Raw genomic sequence first — 14,519 nt, forward strand, 5'->3', positions numbered from 1 at the left:
CCCAGCAAGGTCTCCTCCATCTTTGGGAAGACATTTTGTCTTTGGCTGGGCAAGAAGAAGGAGCATTTGAAGAAAAAAGAGCCAGTCTTGGTGCTTCCTTCTGCCTTGTGTAAGACTAAGGATGAGCAAGCAAGTGCTTAGATGGTGTCATATTCACCCCTGTCCACTCTTGGTCTCATTCTTGGTTCTAGGCAGTAAAGTCATGGCATTTGCTGCTCCAACACACTCCTTGTCTTCTAGAGATGAATGCAGAGAAACTATTACCCATCTCATGTCAACAGTTCTTGGAAAGCAAAGGCACTTCCTAAGTGTATAAATCTTACAGATCATTAGAAATTCACAAACCGCATCCCTGCCCCTCTGCCTGCATTGTATTTATGCATTTGTGTATAAAAAGAAACACAAAATTAAGTGTAATTCAGGTACCATTAATCTTTTTTGGACAAGTTAGCATCTCCGTCAACTTCCTCTATTTCTTTTCTAAAATGTGTGTGTGTGTGTGTGTGTGTGTGTTATGCAGAGTGGAAAGAGGTGTGCCTTCAATAAATTTAGGAACAGGGGCACCTGACTGGCTTAGTTGGTATAGCAGGCAACTCTTGATCTCAGGGTTTTGAGCTCCCAAAACTCAACTCAAGATCTCAGGGTTCTTAAGCCCCATATTGGGCGTAGAGATTACTTTAAAAAGAACAACAGCAAAAGAATAAATCTAGGAACAGCAAAAAGGGTCTCTGTCTCCAGACATGACTTTTTCTATCTGTTCTGACCTACGGGACCAGGTTCCTTATCCATCTGAGTGCTCCCGGCTTGGTGGACTTTACAGTTCAATTCACCACTGGTAGGTATGCCATCTGCTTTTTCTTGCCCTGCTACGGTGGGTAGACATCTCTATTTAACTCATCCTGCCTCCTGCTGACAATGCAGCCTTTTCTAGGGTGTGGCTGTGATGCAAACTCAGCCCTCGAGTGCTGCAGCCCTCAGGTCAGAAGCACCCTCACCCACGTGATGGAACCCCAGCCCCAGTGACAGGTTCTCCGGCTATCTCGGGGTCCTTTCTGTACCACACGGGAACCTAAGTTCCAAGGCCTCCCTGTGACCTAGCAGGCTGAACTGCCGAGTTCACTATGCTGCTGCACGGGGCTGCACGTGAAATAGCTCCCTGTCCTGTGCACACCTCGTTTTCGCTGACACACCTCTCTTTTTCTGGGCTAAAACCCCAAGAGAGAAAGTCGGCAGGCACACATTCTACAGCTTTACTTTCCTCCCTGCCACTGCCATTCCTGCTTGGCAGAGTTCCTCAGGCTCAGCAAAGGGGCACGCTTTCCTTTCTCTTTCTTGGTGTCATATTCTTTTACCATCAGACAGTGAGCCCAGAAGTGATAAGTTGAAGGGTTTTTGGGTTTTTTTTTTCCATACAATATGACTTGAGTTTTCTGGGCTTGGCCCTTGATAAACTAAAAAAAAGAATATAGAAAATTGCCGAAAATAACCTGAACTTCTATTTATAACCATGACAGAGTAACAAGGATGGAGAGTAACCTAAATCCTTTGCACACGGCACCGGCTTTCCCCCTCCCCCCAAAAAAAGAACCTTAGAAGACTGTGCAAAACAAACGAAATAACTGTTTTCAAGAACCAGACAACAGGTACACAGGACTGTGATGACTGAGGGAAGGGAAACCAATGAGGGAAGACAACATCTGGGCTCCCTGTTTGGAAAAGATTTCTGGAAAGTGGACAGAAGAAGTGGGCAGAGCACATCTGCCTCACTGAATTGAGAAAGTGACGACCCGAGTTTGAGGAGTCCGGTAAGGCGACGAGTGAGATGCTCAACACCATTAGTAATCAGGACACGCAAAATAAAACCTCCATGAGAAGCCACCAAGCCCCCACAAGAATGGCTCACATTAAAACGACTGACTATATTCGTGCTGGCCAGACAGGACAGGAAGCCACTCTTGTCTCCATACACTGCTGATGGGAATGTAAGGTGATGTGACCACTTTGGAAAACAGGTTTGCAGTTTACTGTATAGTTAAACATGTTTAGTACAAGGCTGTGCAATTAAACTCCTAGTTAGTTTCCCAAGAGAGATAAAAACATATATCAATACAGAAACTTTTACACCCATGTTCAGAGTAACTACATTCACAATTATACCAAACTGAGAAAGCAGATGTCCATCAGAGGACACAGAGGAGCAAATCTAGATACTTTCATACAATGGAATAAAAAAATGTAATGAAAGGGAATGAACTGCTCATATTCACAATACTATGCAGAAACTTCAAAAATATTACGCTGAGCCATAGAAGCCAGGCACAAAAATATATATCGTAGGACTCCATTTAAAAAAAAAATTTAATGCTTATTAATCTTTGAGAGACAGAGAGAGACAGTGCATGAGTGGGGAAGGGGCAGAGAGAGAGAGGGAGACCCAGAATCCGAAGCAGGCTCCAGGCTCTGAGCTGTAAGCACAGAGCCCAATGTGGGGCTCGAACTCACGAACCGTGAGATCGTGACCTGAGCTACAGTCAGACGCTCAACCAACTGAGCCATCCAGGCACCCCTCATAGGATTCCATTGTTAGAAAACTCTAGAAAAAGGAAATCTAGAAAGCAGAAAGCACAGCAGTGATCACCTGGGGCTTAAGGTGGGCTGAGGGCGTGTGTCAAGAAACAAAGAAGGGGCATAAAAGGAACAAGGTGTGGTGATGGAAGTGCACTGTTAAGATTTGATTTACTGGTAATAACATGGTTAGATGAATGTGTTTCACCTCATCCAAATATACATTTAAATGGGTGCTTAGTATTGTATATACATTATACCTGACTATAGTTCATTAAACAGAACCTTAACTGGCTTCTTAATTCTTATATAATATCAGAGATGATCTCTTAAAGATTAAATATTTTATTTTTAAAATTAATTTTTAATATTAAAATATCAATTTAGAGACACTTGGAAATATGCATATCTTGCATTTCTTTTAACGTAATCCAGTGCTGGGAGCTACGGTGGCTTAGTCAGTTGAGTGTCTCACTCTTGATTTTGGCTCAGGTCATGATCCCAGGATCATGGGATCGAGCCCTGAGTCAGACTCTGTGCTGAGCATGGAGCTTGCTTACAATTCTCTCTCTCTCCCTTTGCCCCTCGCCCCCCACCTCTCTAAATAAATAAGTAGGTAAATAAATAAATCCAGTTTTTGTGGGAAAAGAGGGCCATCTACAAGAAACAAGCTGGCCATGTGCTGCTAATTACTGAATGAGGCAGTGAGTACAGGGGGTTGGTTATGTTCTGCCTGCTTTTGAGTAAGCCTGTAGTTTTTTTTTTAATTTAAAATGTTTTAAACATCTAGAGGACTGCATTTCTTTAAAAGAGTATCATCGATATAGCAGGTGGCATTAGATGTATGTCTTAATGCCCTCCTCTCCACATTCTTCTTCTTGGATTATGTGGTGAGGTCTTTCTGGGTCTTTCTCACATCCTCTTTACTGTCCTTTCCTTATCTCCTTTCATAGCTTAGTCGACCACAGCTCTCAGATGAGAATCAGCGTGTGTCACATGTACACGTGAGATTCTGAATAATTTGAGGAGAAATTGGTTAAGTCAGAGTCTGGTTCTTTGTATTAAACAGTAATGAATTTCAGTAAAGCTTGGCCTGCAGAAGAGAGGTCCTTTTAGGAATAAACTAAGCAAGGTGCAGAGAAACGCCCACTTTGTTAAATGAAGGGGAATAATGAGTCTGCTTTCACCAGTTGATCGAAACAAACAGAACCAAGACACCAATTTAACACAAGGAACATCAAGAAAGAGCCGGTGCAAAGAATTTTTGTTAAAGGGAATGGAAATTGGCCTTCACTGTTTTCATCTTACTTTTCCCTTTTAAGGCGTTAGAATGCTTGCTAACTTTGGGGAAAGCTGGCTGCAGGCTCGCAGTCACATGAGTGGGGTTTGGGTCCGGAAGTGCTGAGCCCCTTCCTGACTAACAGGAGCGTGAACAGGCTCCATGCTGACAGAGCCTCCTGAATTTTCCAGGGAGATTGAAGCTCAGGATGAGGTCAGTCAGAATAGAAATTGATGAACGATGTAGAAGGTGGTGTTCAGCTATGTAGGCAGGGATGCCCTTTAGAGAAATTAATGTCCCTTTCAGTTTCTCAGTGTTGTATAAAATGGAATATGGCACTTCCTGCTTGATCTGATTATCTCTAGAACTACCCGTTCTTTCTGTGAATAAGACCCCAAACTGTTTTACTAATGAGCAAGAATGGACACAAAAAACATGTACTAATTACCAGCAAAGAACATAAGCTTCTGCAATCACACTCTGATGTGATAAATTAGAATTCTGTTTTCCAGAAGCCAACACATTATGGATGAACTGGGAATTGTTCTTATTGTTGAACTAGAACAATCAAGCACCAGGATATTTAAGAGTGCAAGTTGCAGAGAAGTAATGCATAATCCCACTATTTTGGAGCTTTAATTTTCCTGTGGACACAATTTTTTTTAAAAAATTGACTTTATCTGCTTGAAAAATGTTTTGTCTTAGTAATAGGAGCTTAAAGGAGTCCAATAGAAAGAGTGTGACTATATAGAACAAAGGTCAGAAAAGTTTTAGAATAGAGACATTGCATGTGTTTCTTTTTCAAGATGCTCTAGATTTAATTATTCCAAAAAAACTCAAATAGAGAGTATGATACACTAGGGATCTAGTGTCTCTGTGGGATATAAAGGAGTGTAAGTCATCATCCTTGTCTTTGGGAAGGTTACACGATGTTTTCAGCAAAAAGATAATCATGTTGGGAAAATAACAGAAAGTTACATATATGCATACAATGTGTATATGGTGTGTATCTATTTATCTATCTACCTATCCATCCATCCATCCATCCATCCATCCATCCATCCATCTTCTAATGTGGTGCTCAGCGTTATTGGCAGTGAGTCTTACGGCGCCATGGGAAAGGCGTAGATTCATAAAGAATAAACTAAAAAGGAAGAAAATGCTAGATCTTAAATTCTCAATGTAATTCATAAAATAAGAGGAGGGAAGTGGTTCAGGGACTGGGGGGTGGATAATAAGAAAAAAGACTCAGAATCAAGAATCAAGATGATATACTGCAAGACCAAGGGGAGGACAACACTGAACTGATTTACAGGCATCTAGGCTGGAACCAGACTGAGAAAGTCTTGAATGCTAGTCATTAGGAATTTGTGCTTTATCCTGAGAGCAAAGCAGAGTCACTGAATGTTTTGAGTAGAAGGTTCATGTGATAGAGATGGTCTTTCTGGGAAAAAAGATCTGTAAGCAATGCTTAGTAGATACAAAGAACAAGGGACTAAGGAAGCAGAGGCCAAATTAAATTTGGAAAGTGTATCCTTAAGTGATGAATGAATAACATTTCTAAGTAGTGGTAAACTTCCAATAAAATTAGGTGCTTCAAGTCTGCACATATTGTTGAATTTCAGAGCAATTCAACACAAAACACTAACTGCATATTGTGGGAGGAAGACAACAGGGTTTGTGACAGAATTACAAAGCTACCTGAACACAGAGAAGGATGAGTTCTGTTCTCATCAGGCATGAGAAGGCAATGGCAGATCTGTGTTGGATCCTGCAAGGTAGGGTAGAGTTTTGGCAGGAAGACATGGGAGACATGGGATTCAGGTACAGAGGAACACAGGAAAATGTCCACAGGCTGCGGCACGGAACATGACAGGTAGCCTTCCTGGTGCATCTATACTTCTGGAAGGTGGCACATGCAAAAGGAAAGAATGAAGCGATGCTTCTTTGAGAAAATTATTTTTCCCTTTTGGGCCTCAGTCTCCTCATGGAGCTCTACGTTTTTATGGCTTGAATTCACACTGAAGACATGTCAAAAAGTTGAACGGTAATCAATCTGTTACAGAGAGGTGAAACAGAGTCATGATGGGAGTCAGTCACACTGGGGATCATGAGAAAGAATGAGGCCTTGGTAGAATCTGGAGAATGATGCCAAGGGTCTAGGCACACAGTGACTGATGCAGGTGCTGAGGCTGGGGTGGAAAATGAAGGACTGAATATGCCAAAAGGCCTCATGAAGGACACAGCTGACTAGGCTTTGGTAGTGCAAGCACCTGACCAGACACTTTTGATCGCTGAGGCTTCCTTTTCAATGACCCCCATCTCAACTCAGCATACCAGCTGTTGTGTGACTGAGATGCTAATAAAACCACCAGATAAGGAGCCAGGCCTCTCCCACGCATGAAGTTCCCCTTCCAGAAAGCCCCGGGGAACCTAGGTAACTGACCACTTGGGTGACCCCACTCTTCCCTTCCTACATTCTAATTCCCACTCTTATGTTTTCAAGTTATCAATACTGAACCCCCTAAACCATGGGCACCCCACCCTTGGACTCCAAAAAAGGCCAAGCCTCAGGCCATGCTCCTTCCCTCTCTCTCTACCTGTGACCTCAATGTGTGGCCCTTAGGTGTGCCTTCCTCCTTCCAGAACCTGTGAGGAATAAGTCTTCTTCCTCAAACTTCCCTCACCTTGTTGCTAAGATGTGTTTAGAAATGAGAAGAACCACAAGGCCAGTGCAACCCCAACACAGGCTCCGACTGGGGAAATGTCAAGGGGGGCTCGATAAGCCCCTGGCTCAATGGCTACAGGTAGGAGGGGCCCAGGTGAGTCCCTCAGGCAGAGATCAACACAGCAACTTCTCAACTAACTGGATATAAAAGAAAAAGGAGATTATTCACATATTTTGATAAGGCCAAGTTACTAGGAGAATAGCAATTTCTTTGAGATAAAAAGGAGAAGAAAATGTGCGTGTGTGTGTGTGTGTGTGTGTGTGTAAATTTCAAGAAAAATGGTAAATAGTTCTGTGTTTCAGAAGTGCTGATTTTTACTCATTCAGCCATTGAAACAATTAATAGCACAAGAATTAAGCCTTGGAGAGATAGTTTAAAGATTAAAATATAAAGATGACCTACCTGCCCAACGCCCATGAGAGTTATGTGAACAGAGCACGTAGAATAGGAAGAAAAGCATGTAAGACAAGAGAGGCAGACTCAGTCTTAGGGGATAACTATTTTAGGAGGGCAGGAGGTGGAAAAGAAGACTCCAGCCAAAATCCAGGGACCAACCAGAGAAAGTGGAAAAATACAAGGATTCACAGATCTGACTGATGGCAATGTCAAACAAATAGGTAACTAATGGCCTCAACTTCTGAAAAGTTTTCAGGTAGAAAAGATGGAGAAAAATAGGTTTAAAAAGAGAGAAGGGTTCACTGAAAACCTTTAAGACCAATGTTTCTAGATAATGAAGGAGGAGAAGTCAAATGGCAGTGAGCTAAAGAAGAGAGGGGACCGGCAAGGGCAGGTGACACCATGGAGTCTGGAGGAAACGCATGCTCGCTGGAGACAGCACAGGGCACGCACTAGGGCACTCACGCCTTTTTGAACAAGCGAGAAAAGACAGGGAGGTGAGGCCAACACGCATTTTAAATCTTTTAAGAACAAATTTTTAATGCTTAAGATAGGAGGATTAGAACTCAGTAATTGGCTAAAAGGTCAGATGTTGAGGACCAGAGAGACAGGACGGAGAGTCTAGGTTGGAAATCGGTTAGTTTGAAGGGACACTTCTCCAGAGACAGAGGGAGACATGAGACAGGAGCGGAATAAGGGACCGACGTGTTGAAGATGCCTGGAGCGCAGATGTGGGAGCTCTGGGTTTCTCAGTCAGGCAGGTGATGAGGTATCTCATTCCAAGAGAACTCAGGTTGGAAGGGCAATGTACAGGACTGGGGGCAAAGAGTGAAGGAGAACTGGAAAAGCCACTGTGAAGAGTAGACTCGGCCATTATGGACAGTGGGCAGACCCACATTTATAACGGGACTTGTCTACAAGGCTTGTGGGAGTTTCCAGTGTTCTCAAGCCACCGAAACATGGGAAAAGCTTCAAGGAGGGTAAAAGGGGAAGCCCCTGAGTGGTGGGTGGGGAGGGGGGCTGGGCAGAGGAAGGAAAGAGGCTGGAGGCTGGAGTGTGAGAGAAAGGCAGTGAAGGGGCTGGACGAGGCACCTGTGTAGTCTGAAAGGGACTCTCAGAGCAGTCTCCACAGACTCTGAGGAAGGAAAGGACCTGCAATCTTCTTGTGAGGAGAGATTCTGAAGATAAGGGGTGCAGGAGAACAAAATAAACTTTTAAACTGTACTGGTCCCTCTGCCCAAGGGGCAAGGGCAATGTCTTCTCCATTTCACAGAATAAAACATAAGCATGTGTGGAAAGTATCTGGATATATGTAGGATGCCCAATTTGTTCTAAGGAAGCAAGAACCAGGGTGCTTGTGACTTTCACTGTAGAGCCCAAAGAACAGGGCCATACACGCAAGAATTTAAAAAATGCTTTTGATAGTGTTCAATCAGGGATAAATCAAACATGGATCAGAAGCTACTTTGCCTCCCAGACTATGTGCACGGGCTAACAGAGCTGGGTAAGTAGGATGACTTCCCTGAAGATAGTGCTTTATGCTCAGAAAGAACTCTGTAAATATTTACAGACAAAGAGGGTTCTTGGACAAGTGATTGGTGGTCTATTGCTTTCTGATGTCATGAAAATATTTTTTGAATGAAGACTGCATTAGGATTTTGGTAGCTTTCAATTCCTCATGGGAGCCAGAAGGGACACCCAGAAGGTAAAGCCAACCATCACGTTCGTAAAACTTGGGTTCACGACTAAGAAAAAAAATCACCGAATTTTAAAAAGGGTTACATATATTTTAAAAGCTTTTTGATATTTAAGTAGTTTTCACTTACCACCCAAGATTGCATGCCACTGGTTCCCTAACCTGATGAAATCATCAGAATTCCTTTTCAAGAAGACATTGCTTGCTTGCTTGTTTGCTTGCTTCCTTCCTTCCTTCATTCGTCCCTCCCTCCCTCTCTTTCTTTCCTTTTTTCTTTCTTTTTCAAAGTTTATTTATTTATTTTGAGAGAGAGAGGGAGAGAGCCTGAACTGGGGAGGGGCAGAGCAACAGGGATAGAGAGAATCCCAAGCAGACTCTGCACTATCGGTGCAAATCATGAGATCATGACCAGAGCTGAAATCAAGAGTCAGATGCTTAACCAATTGAGCCACCCCGGCACTCTGAGGAAGAAATTCCTTGAAAAGGAAAGATTTCTAGGTACCACGCTCAGAGACTCTAATTAAAGGGGTGCGGGGCAGGCCACAGGAATATGTATTTTTCAAAAAAGTCTCCAAAGGAATCCTGAAAGAGTTTTCTACTGGTAAGGACTGACTATAATTAATCAGCTGCAAAAAAAATATATTTTGACTGGCATTGTACACATTTTTTTAATGTTTATTTATTATTTTGAGAGAGAAAGAGAGAGCACAAATGGGGGAGAGGCACAGAGAATTCAAAGCAGGCTCCGGGCTCTGAGCTGTCAGCACAGAGCCCGACGCAGAGCTCGAACCCACAAACTAAGGTCATGACCTGAGCGGAAGTAAGACGCTCAGCTGACTGAGCCACCCAGGCACTCCGGAATTGTACAAAATGTAAGAGTAAATTGACATTGCTCAACTACCATCCCAGATGGATTAACTTCTTGTTTCATTTGGAGATCCAGTATGTATGGTTCTGGTTTTAGTTATTCCTCCTTAAAAATATAAATAGGTTTAAAGATAATTAGGCAGTAAACAAGAAGTAAATTTACTGTATGTTCTTCCTTTCTCTTATGATTCCACTCCATTGACTATTATGACATTGATATGGGATGAGATCACCTCCAGCATATTTGCCTCAAGGAGGCATTCATGTTTCCTCTTCCTGGGGATGTACAGCGAGGAAAAGAAATGTGAGCGTGTCGAAAGTGAATTATATGGAGTCCGGGAGTTTGGCACATTGTTGACAAAATTCCGTATGTCTATTCTTTTGATATCCTTATAAGTGTGTTAAGATGAAAGTCACAGGTCTCATGGTGATCTGTATTGAAAGAGGGGAGGGCGCCCGGGTGGCTCAGTCAGTTTAGTGACTGATTTTGGCTCAGGTCATGATCTCGCGGTTCGTGAGTTTGAGTCCTGCATCGGGCTCTGTGCTGACAGCTCAGAGCCTGGAGCCTGCTTCGGAGTCTGTGTCTCCCTTTCCCCGCTCACACTCTGTCTCTCTCTCTCAAAAATAAATAAAGATTGAAATTTTTTTTTTTAAAAAAAGAAAGAAGGGGGAAGACAAAGGAAGAGCAAAAGAGGTGAGATTGAAAGCCCTGATGAAGCAAACGGGGCAGAAACTCCTCCTCAGCTCCAACTTGATAGATGTCTCAGCACCATGACAGCCTAGCTACTGAATCAAGACCTTCTATTCCCCAAACACATGAATCTACGTGAGATATTTAACAAAAGAAGAAAAAGGAGGGAGGGAGTGGGAAGAGAAGGGGGAGGGGAAAATGGGGGGGAGGGGGGAGGGGGAAGGAGAGGGGGAGGTCCTTGCCTGGAATGTAGCAAAACTTCAATAGATATTCTTGAAAAGACTGAAGGATTCCCATTTTTCATAGGCTTCATTTTTTAGAAAACCCCAGATGTGAGCCTCTGAGAATCTATATAGTTTGGTAAGCATAGAGAGGAGGCAGAATACAACAGTCTGAGGATAAAGTATAATATGAGGCTGGAAAGTAGAAAAGTAAAATTAGCATTTGGAGGATAGTGATGAATTCCATTAAGGCAGAGAATTAAGAGTCAGGATTGAGAAACTTGCACTGGACTGCCTTTTAGAGATGCTGATGACCTTTGCAAATGGTATATATTTGAACTTCGTCTTTCAAGGGGCTGGAAAGGAAGACTTCAGTTACCTTAGCAGAAAGAACAAAGTCCTGATGCCCTCAAGCACCTACTACATGTGCTGATTTAACTTCTCTGCATCTTGGGATAATACCTGCTATGTACTATCCCTGGGAGAATGGAGACGATACATTCAAATAATTTTCTGTGTTGTGTGGCTCAGGTGAGGGACTCTGGCTTAGAAAGTCTACCCGTTGTCCCATATTGCAGCCATTTGCCCTGTATGACTGCTTTAAATTTAAATTAAATGCGAAGACGTTCCTCAAAAAACTAAAAATAGAACTACCCTACGACCCAGTAACTGCATTACTAGGTATTTATCCAAGGGATACAGGTGTGCTGTTTCGAAGGGACACATGCACCCCAATGTTTATAGCAGCACTATCAACAATAGCCAAAGTATGGAAAGAGCCCAAGTGTCCATCGATGGATGAATGGATAAAGAAGATTTATATATATATATATATATATATATATATATATATATATATATATATATATGTATATATATATATATATATATACACACACACATACATACACACAATGGAGTATTACTCGGCAATCAAAAAGAATGAAATCTTGCCATTTGCAACTACATGGATGGAACTGGAGCGTATAATGCTAAGTGAAATTAGTCAGTCAGAGAAAGACATATGACTCCACTCTTATGAGACTTTAAGAGACAAACCGATGAACATAAGGGAAGTGAAGCAAAAATAATATAAAAACCGTGAGAGGGATAAAACTAAGAGACTCATAGATATGGAGAACAAACAGAGGGTTACTGGAGGGGGTGTGGGGGAGGGATAGGCTAAATGGGTAAGGGGCACTAAGGAATCTACTCCTGAAATCATTGTTGCACTAGATGTTAACTAATTTAGATGTAAATTAAAAAAAATTAAATTAAAAAAAAACAGAAAAAATAAAAAAAAATAAAGAGGAAAGAAAATGAAAAAATAAAAAAATATATATTTGATATAAATGCACTATACCTTTTTTTAATGGAAATGCCACATTTTTAAAGTTTGACTATACCATTTTAACCGCAATTTGGAAAAGACATTTCAATAAAAAAAGTGAAAAATAAAAAAAATAAAATAAAATGTGTAATTAAAAATAAATAAATAAATAAATAATTAAATGCCAAGAAATCACAGTTCATTTCTTCAAGTTACAGCAGTCACATCTCAACTGTTCAAGAACCACAAGTGCTGAGTGGCCTGGACAGAACAGGTACAGAACATTTCCGTTACTTCAGGAAGTACCTCGAGTGAAAGAAGGTCAGGAGGCCAGAGAGGCCTGTCCTGCGAGAGGACAGAAATGATATGGTAGCTGGAAGTGAGGGACAGAGGTAAGTGAAGTGAAGTTTCTACTGAAACAGAGAGACTAGTAGACCTTTAAGGAGAGGGAAAGGCTCCAGACAAGAGAAAGACAGGGCGGTTACTACAAATCTTGGGAACAACTGAGGCACAAGATCCCAGGAGGGGCAGGAGAAGGTAAGAGCAGAGCGGGTATATACTTAGAGGTGAAGGAGAGAAGCGCCTTCGCCCCAGAGACATAAGGAGCAGACAGCAGGTACAAAAACAGTGAGTTTGAAATAAAAGCCACAGAACTCACATCTGTTTAAAATTTTTTTTTAATTTTTATTTATTTTTTGAGAGAGGGAGAAGCAGAGTGCAAGCAGGGGAGGGGAAGAGTGGGAGAGGGAGACACAGAACCCAAGGCATGCTCCAGGCTCTGAGCTGTCAGCACAGAGCCCTATGTGGGATTCTGAACCCACAAACTGTGAGATCACGACCTGAGCCAAGGTCGAACGCTTAACCAACTGAACCACCCAGGCACCCCAGAACTCACACCTGTTAACCTTGAACAAACCACCATGGAGGATAAAAGATTTAGACTTTGCTAGTGTTTACACAAAGAGAGCATGGGATAAATGCACTTGCTGAAAAGCAAAATTGTAGTATTATTTTGAAGAAGCTACGAGGACACACAGATATGCTGTACAATTTGGCAAATTTTAGGTGCTAAATATTTGCTAATTTGTCAATCCATTAATTAACCAATCAATTATCATTGCTTACTGGTTCCTAACATACCAGATGTTTTGGGAAAACGTACAACGAAATTGAAAAGTCTGGACTTACAGAAGAAGCTTAGAGAACAACATAAAGATACTAAATTTTAGAGTACAGTTTGAAAATGTTACCTCAAATTGGGCACAACAACACCCTGGCACTCGGGTGCACCTCGTGGTTCCTGTCTTTTGTAGACAGTATGAATCTGTCTTGATATTCTTTCTGGTTGAGCCCAAGGAAGCCTTGGGATGCCTTTCAACACAATACCCATTATTTCTTAAAAAAAACATTTTTTGAATGTTTATGTATTTATTGAGAGAGAGAGAGAGAGAGAGAGAGAGAGAGGGAGACAGAGGATCACAAGCACTGTCAGTGCAGAGCCTGATGCAGGGCTCAATCTCATGAACCTGTGAGATCATGACCTGAGCTGAAACCAAGAGTCGGATGCTTAACCAACTGAGCTCCCACCAGGCGCCCCATAATACCCATTATGGAGCCTGCCACTTAGTATGAGAACTAAAGATTATTTGTAAATCTAGCACAAATAATATTAAAATTGTGTAGTGAGTCACACAAAGGAAGCCCTTGGTGAAGCAACAGCTTCTTTTTCCAATAATAAACTCATCTCATTATTAAAAATCCAAAAGTTAATCACTCACTTGCAATAAAAAAGTAGATATGAACAGTTGGTCTCACTCTATTAGACATTTAATCCCTAATCAGGGACTTTTCCTCATTTGAGAGAACCACACACAGAGCATACTAAGAACTGCAAATTAATATTAACAAAGGGGCGCATACTAGACCCCTTAAGAATAACCCCAATGAAGTACACTGCATTGTTCTCAGTTTTTTGGTACTTATGCAATAACACAGCTGTCAGAGTAATAAGATAAATCTTGTAATTTCTCTCCAAGGACCGTAGAGGGAAGAACATAGACATATTAGCTCTATAAAGGACAAAGGCACCAAGGGCAGTGGAGACAGATGTTATTCTTAATGGGATTTCGCCTTATTTGAAAAATTTTTTAATGTTTTTATTTATTTTTGAGACAGAGAGAGACAGAGCATGAGCAGGGGAGGGGCAGAGAGAGAGGGAGACACAGAATTGGAAGCAGGCTCCAGGCTCTGAGCTGTCAGCACAGAGCTCGATGCAGGGCTCGAACTCACAGAGTGTGAGATCATGACCTGAGCCGAAGTCAGACGCCCAACCGACTGAGGCACCCAGGCGCCCCGCTTTTGCCTTATTTTAAAAAGCAACCTACCGATGTGAGGGCCAATGACTTGCCTGTCCATACTTCAAATCACAGAATCTAGCTAGAGTTAAAATGGCTTTATCATGAGATTTAGTACCTAAAATATATTTCGGACAGCAGGGGGAAAATGACTGAGGATAAAAAGGCAGTGAAAGAAGAGGATTCTCAAATGCCTGTCTGGTACCAACCTTGATGAATCGTTCATATAAGCTGCTGACTTTTCTGTGCTGAATCAGCAGAGTCCTTAACTGCTGAGGCCACCTTGTCAGCCAGTCACCTGACTCCTGAAATTCTAGGTTCTTCAAGGGGAAAATTTTGGCAGGATGTGTGGTTGCACCTTGGTATCTCTCAATTTACCTGGAACGTTCCA

General features: G+C 42.0%; 1 protein-coding gene across 2 annotated transcripts in view; it reads right to left on the reverse strand.

Annotated features, from left to right (window-relative positions):
• CHRM3 (cholinergic receptor muscarinic 3) overlaps positions 1–14,519 on the reverse strand; it is a 518,468-nt gene that overhangs the window by 254,308 nt on the left and 249,641 nt on the right. The window lies entirely within an intron of this gene.

This window comes from Panthera leo, chromosome D2, assembly GCF_018350215.1.
Source record: "Panthera leo isolate Ple1 chromosome D2, P.leo_Ple1_pat1.1, whole genome shotgun sequence".
Classification (NCBI taxonomy): Eukaryota; Metazoa; Chordata; class Mammalia; order Carnivora; family Felidae; genus Panthera; species Panthera leo.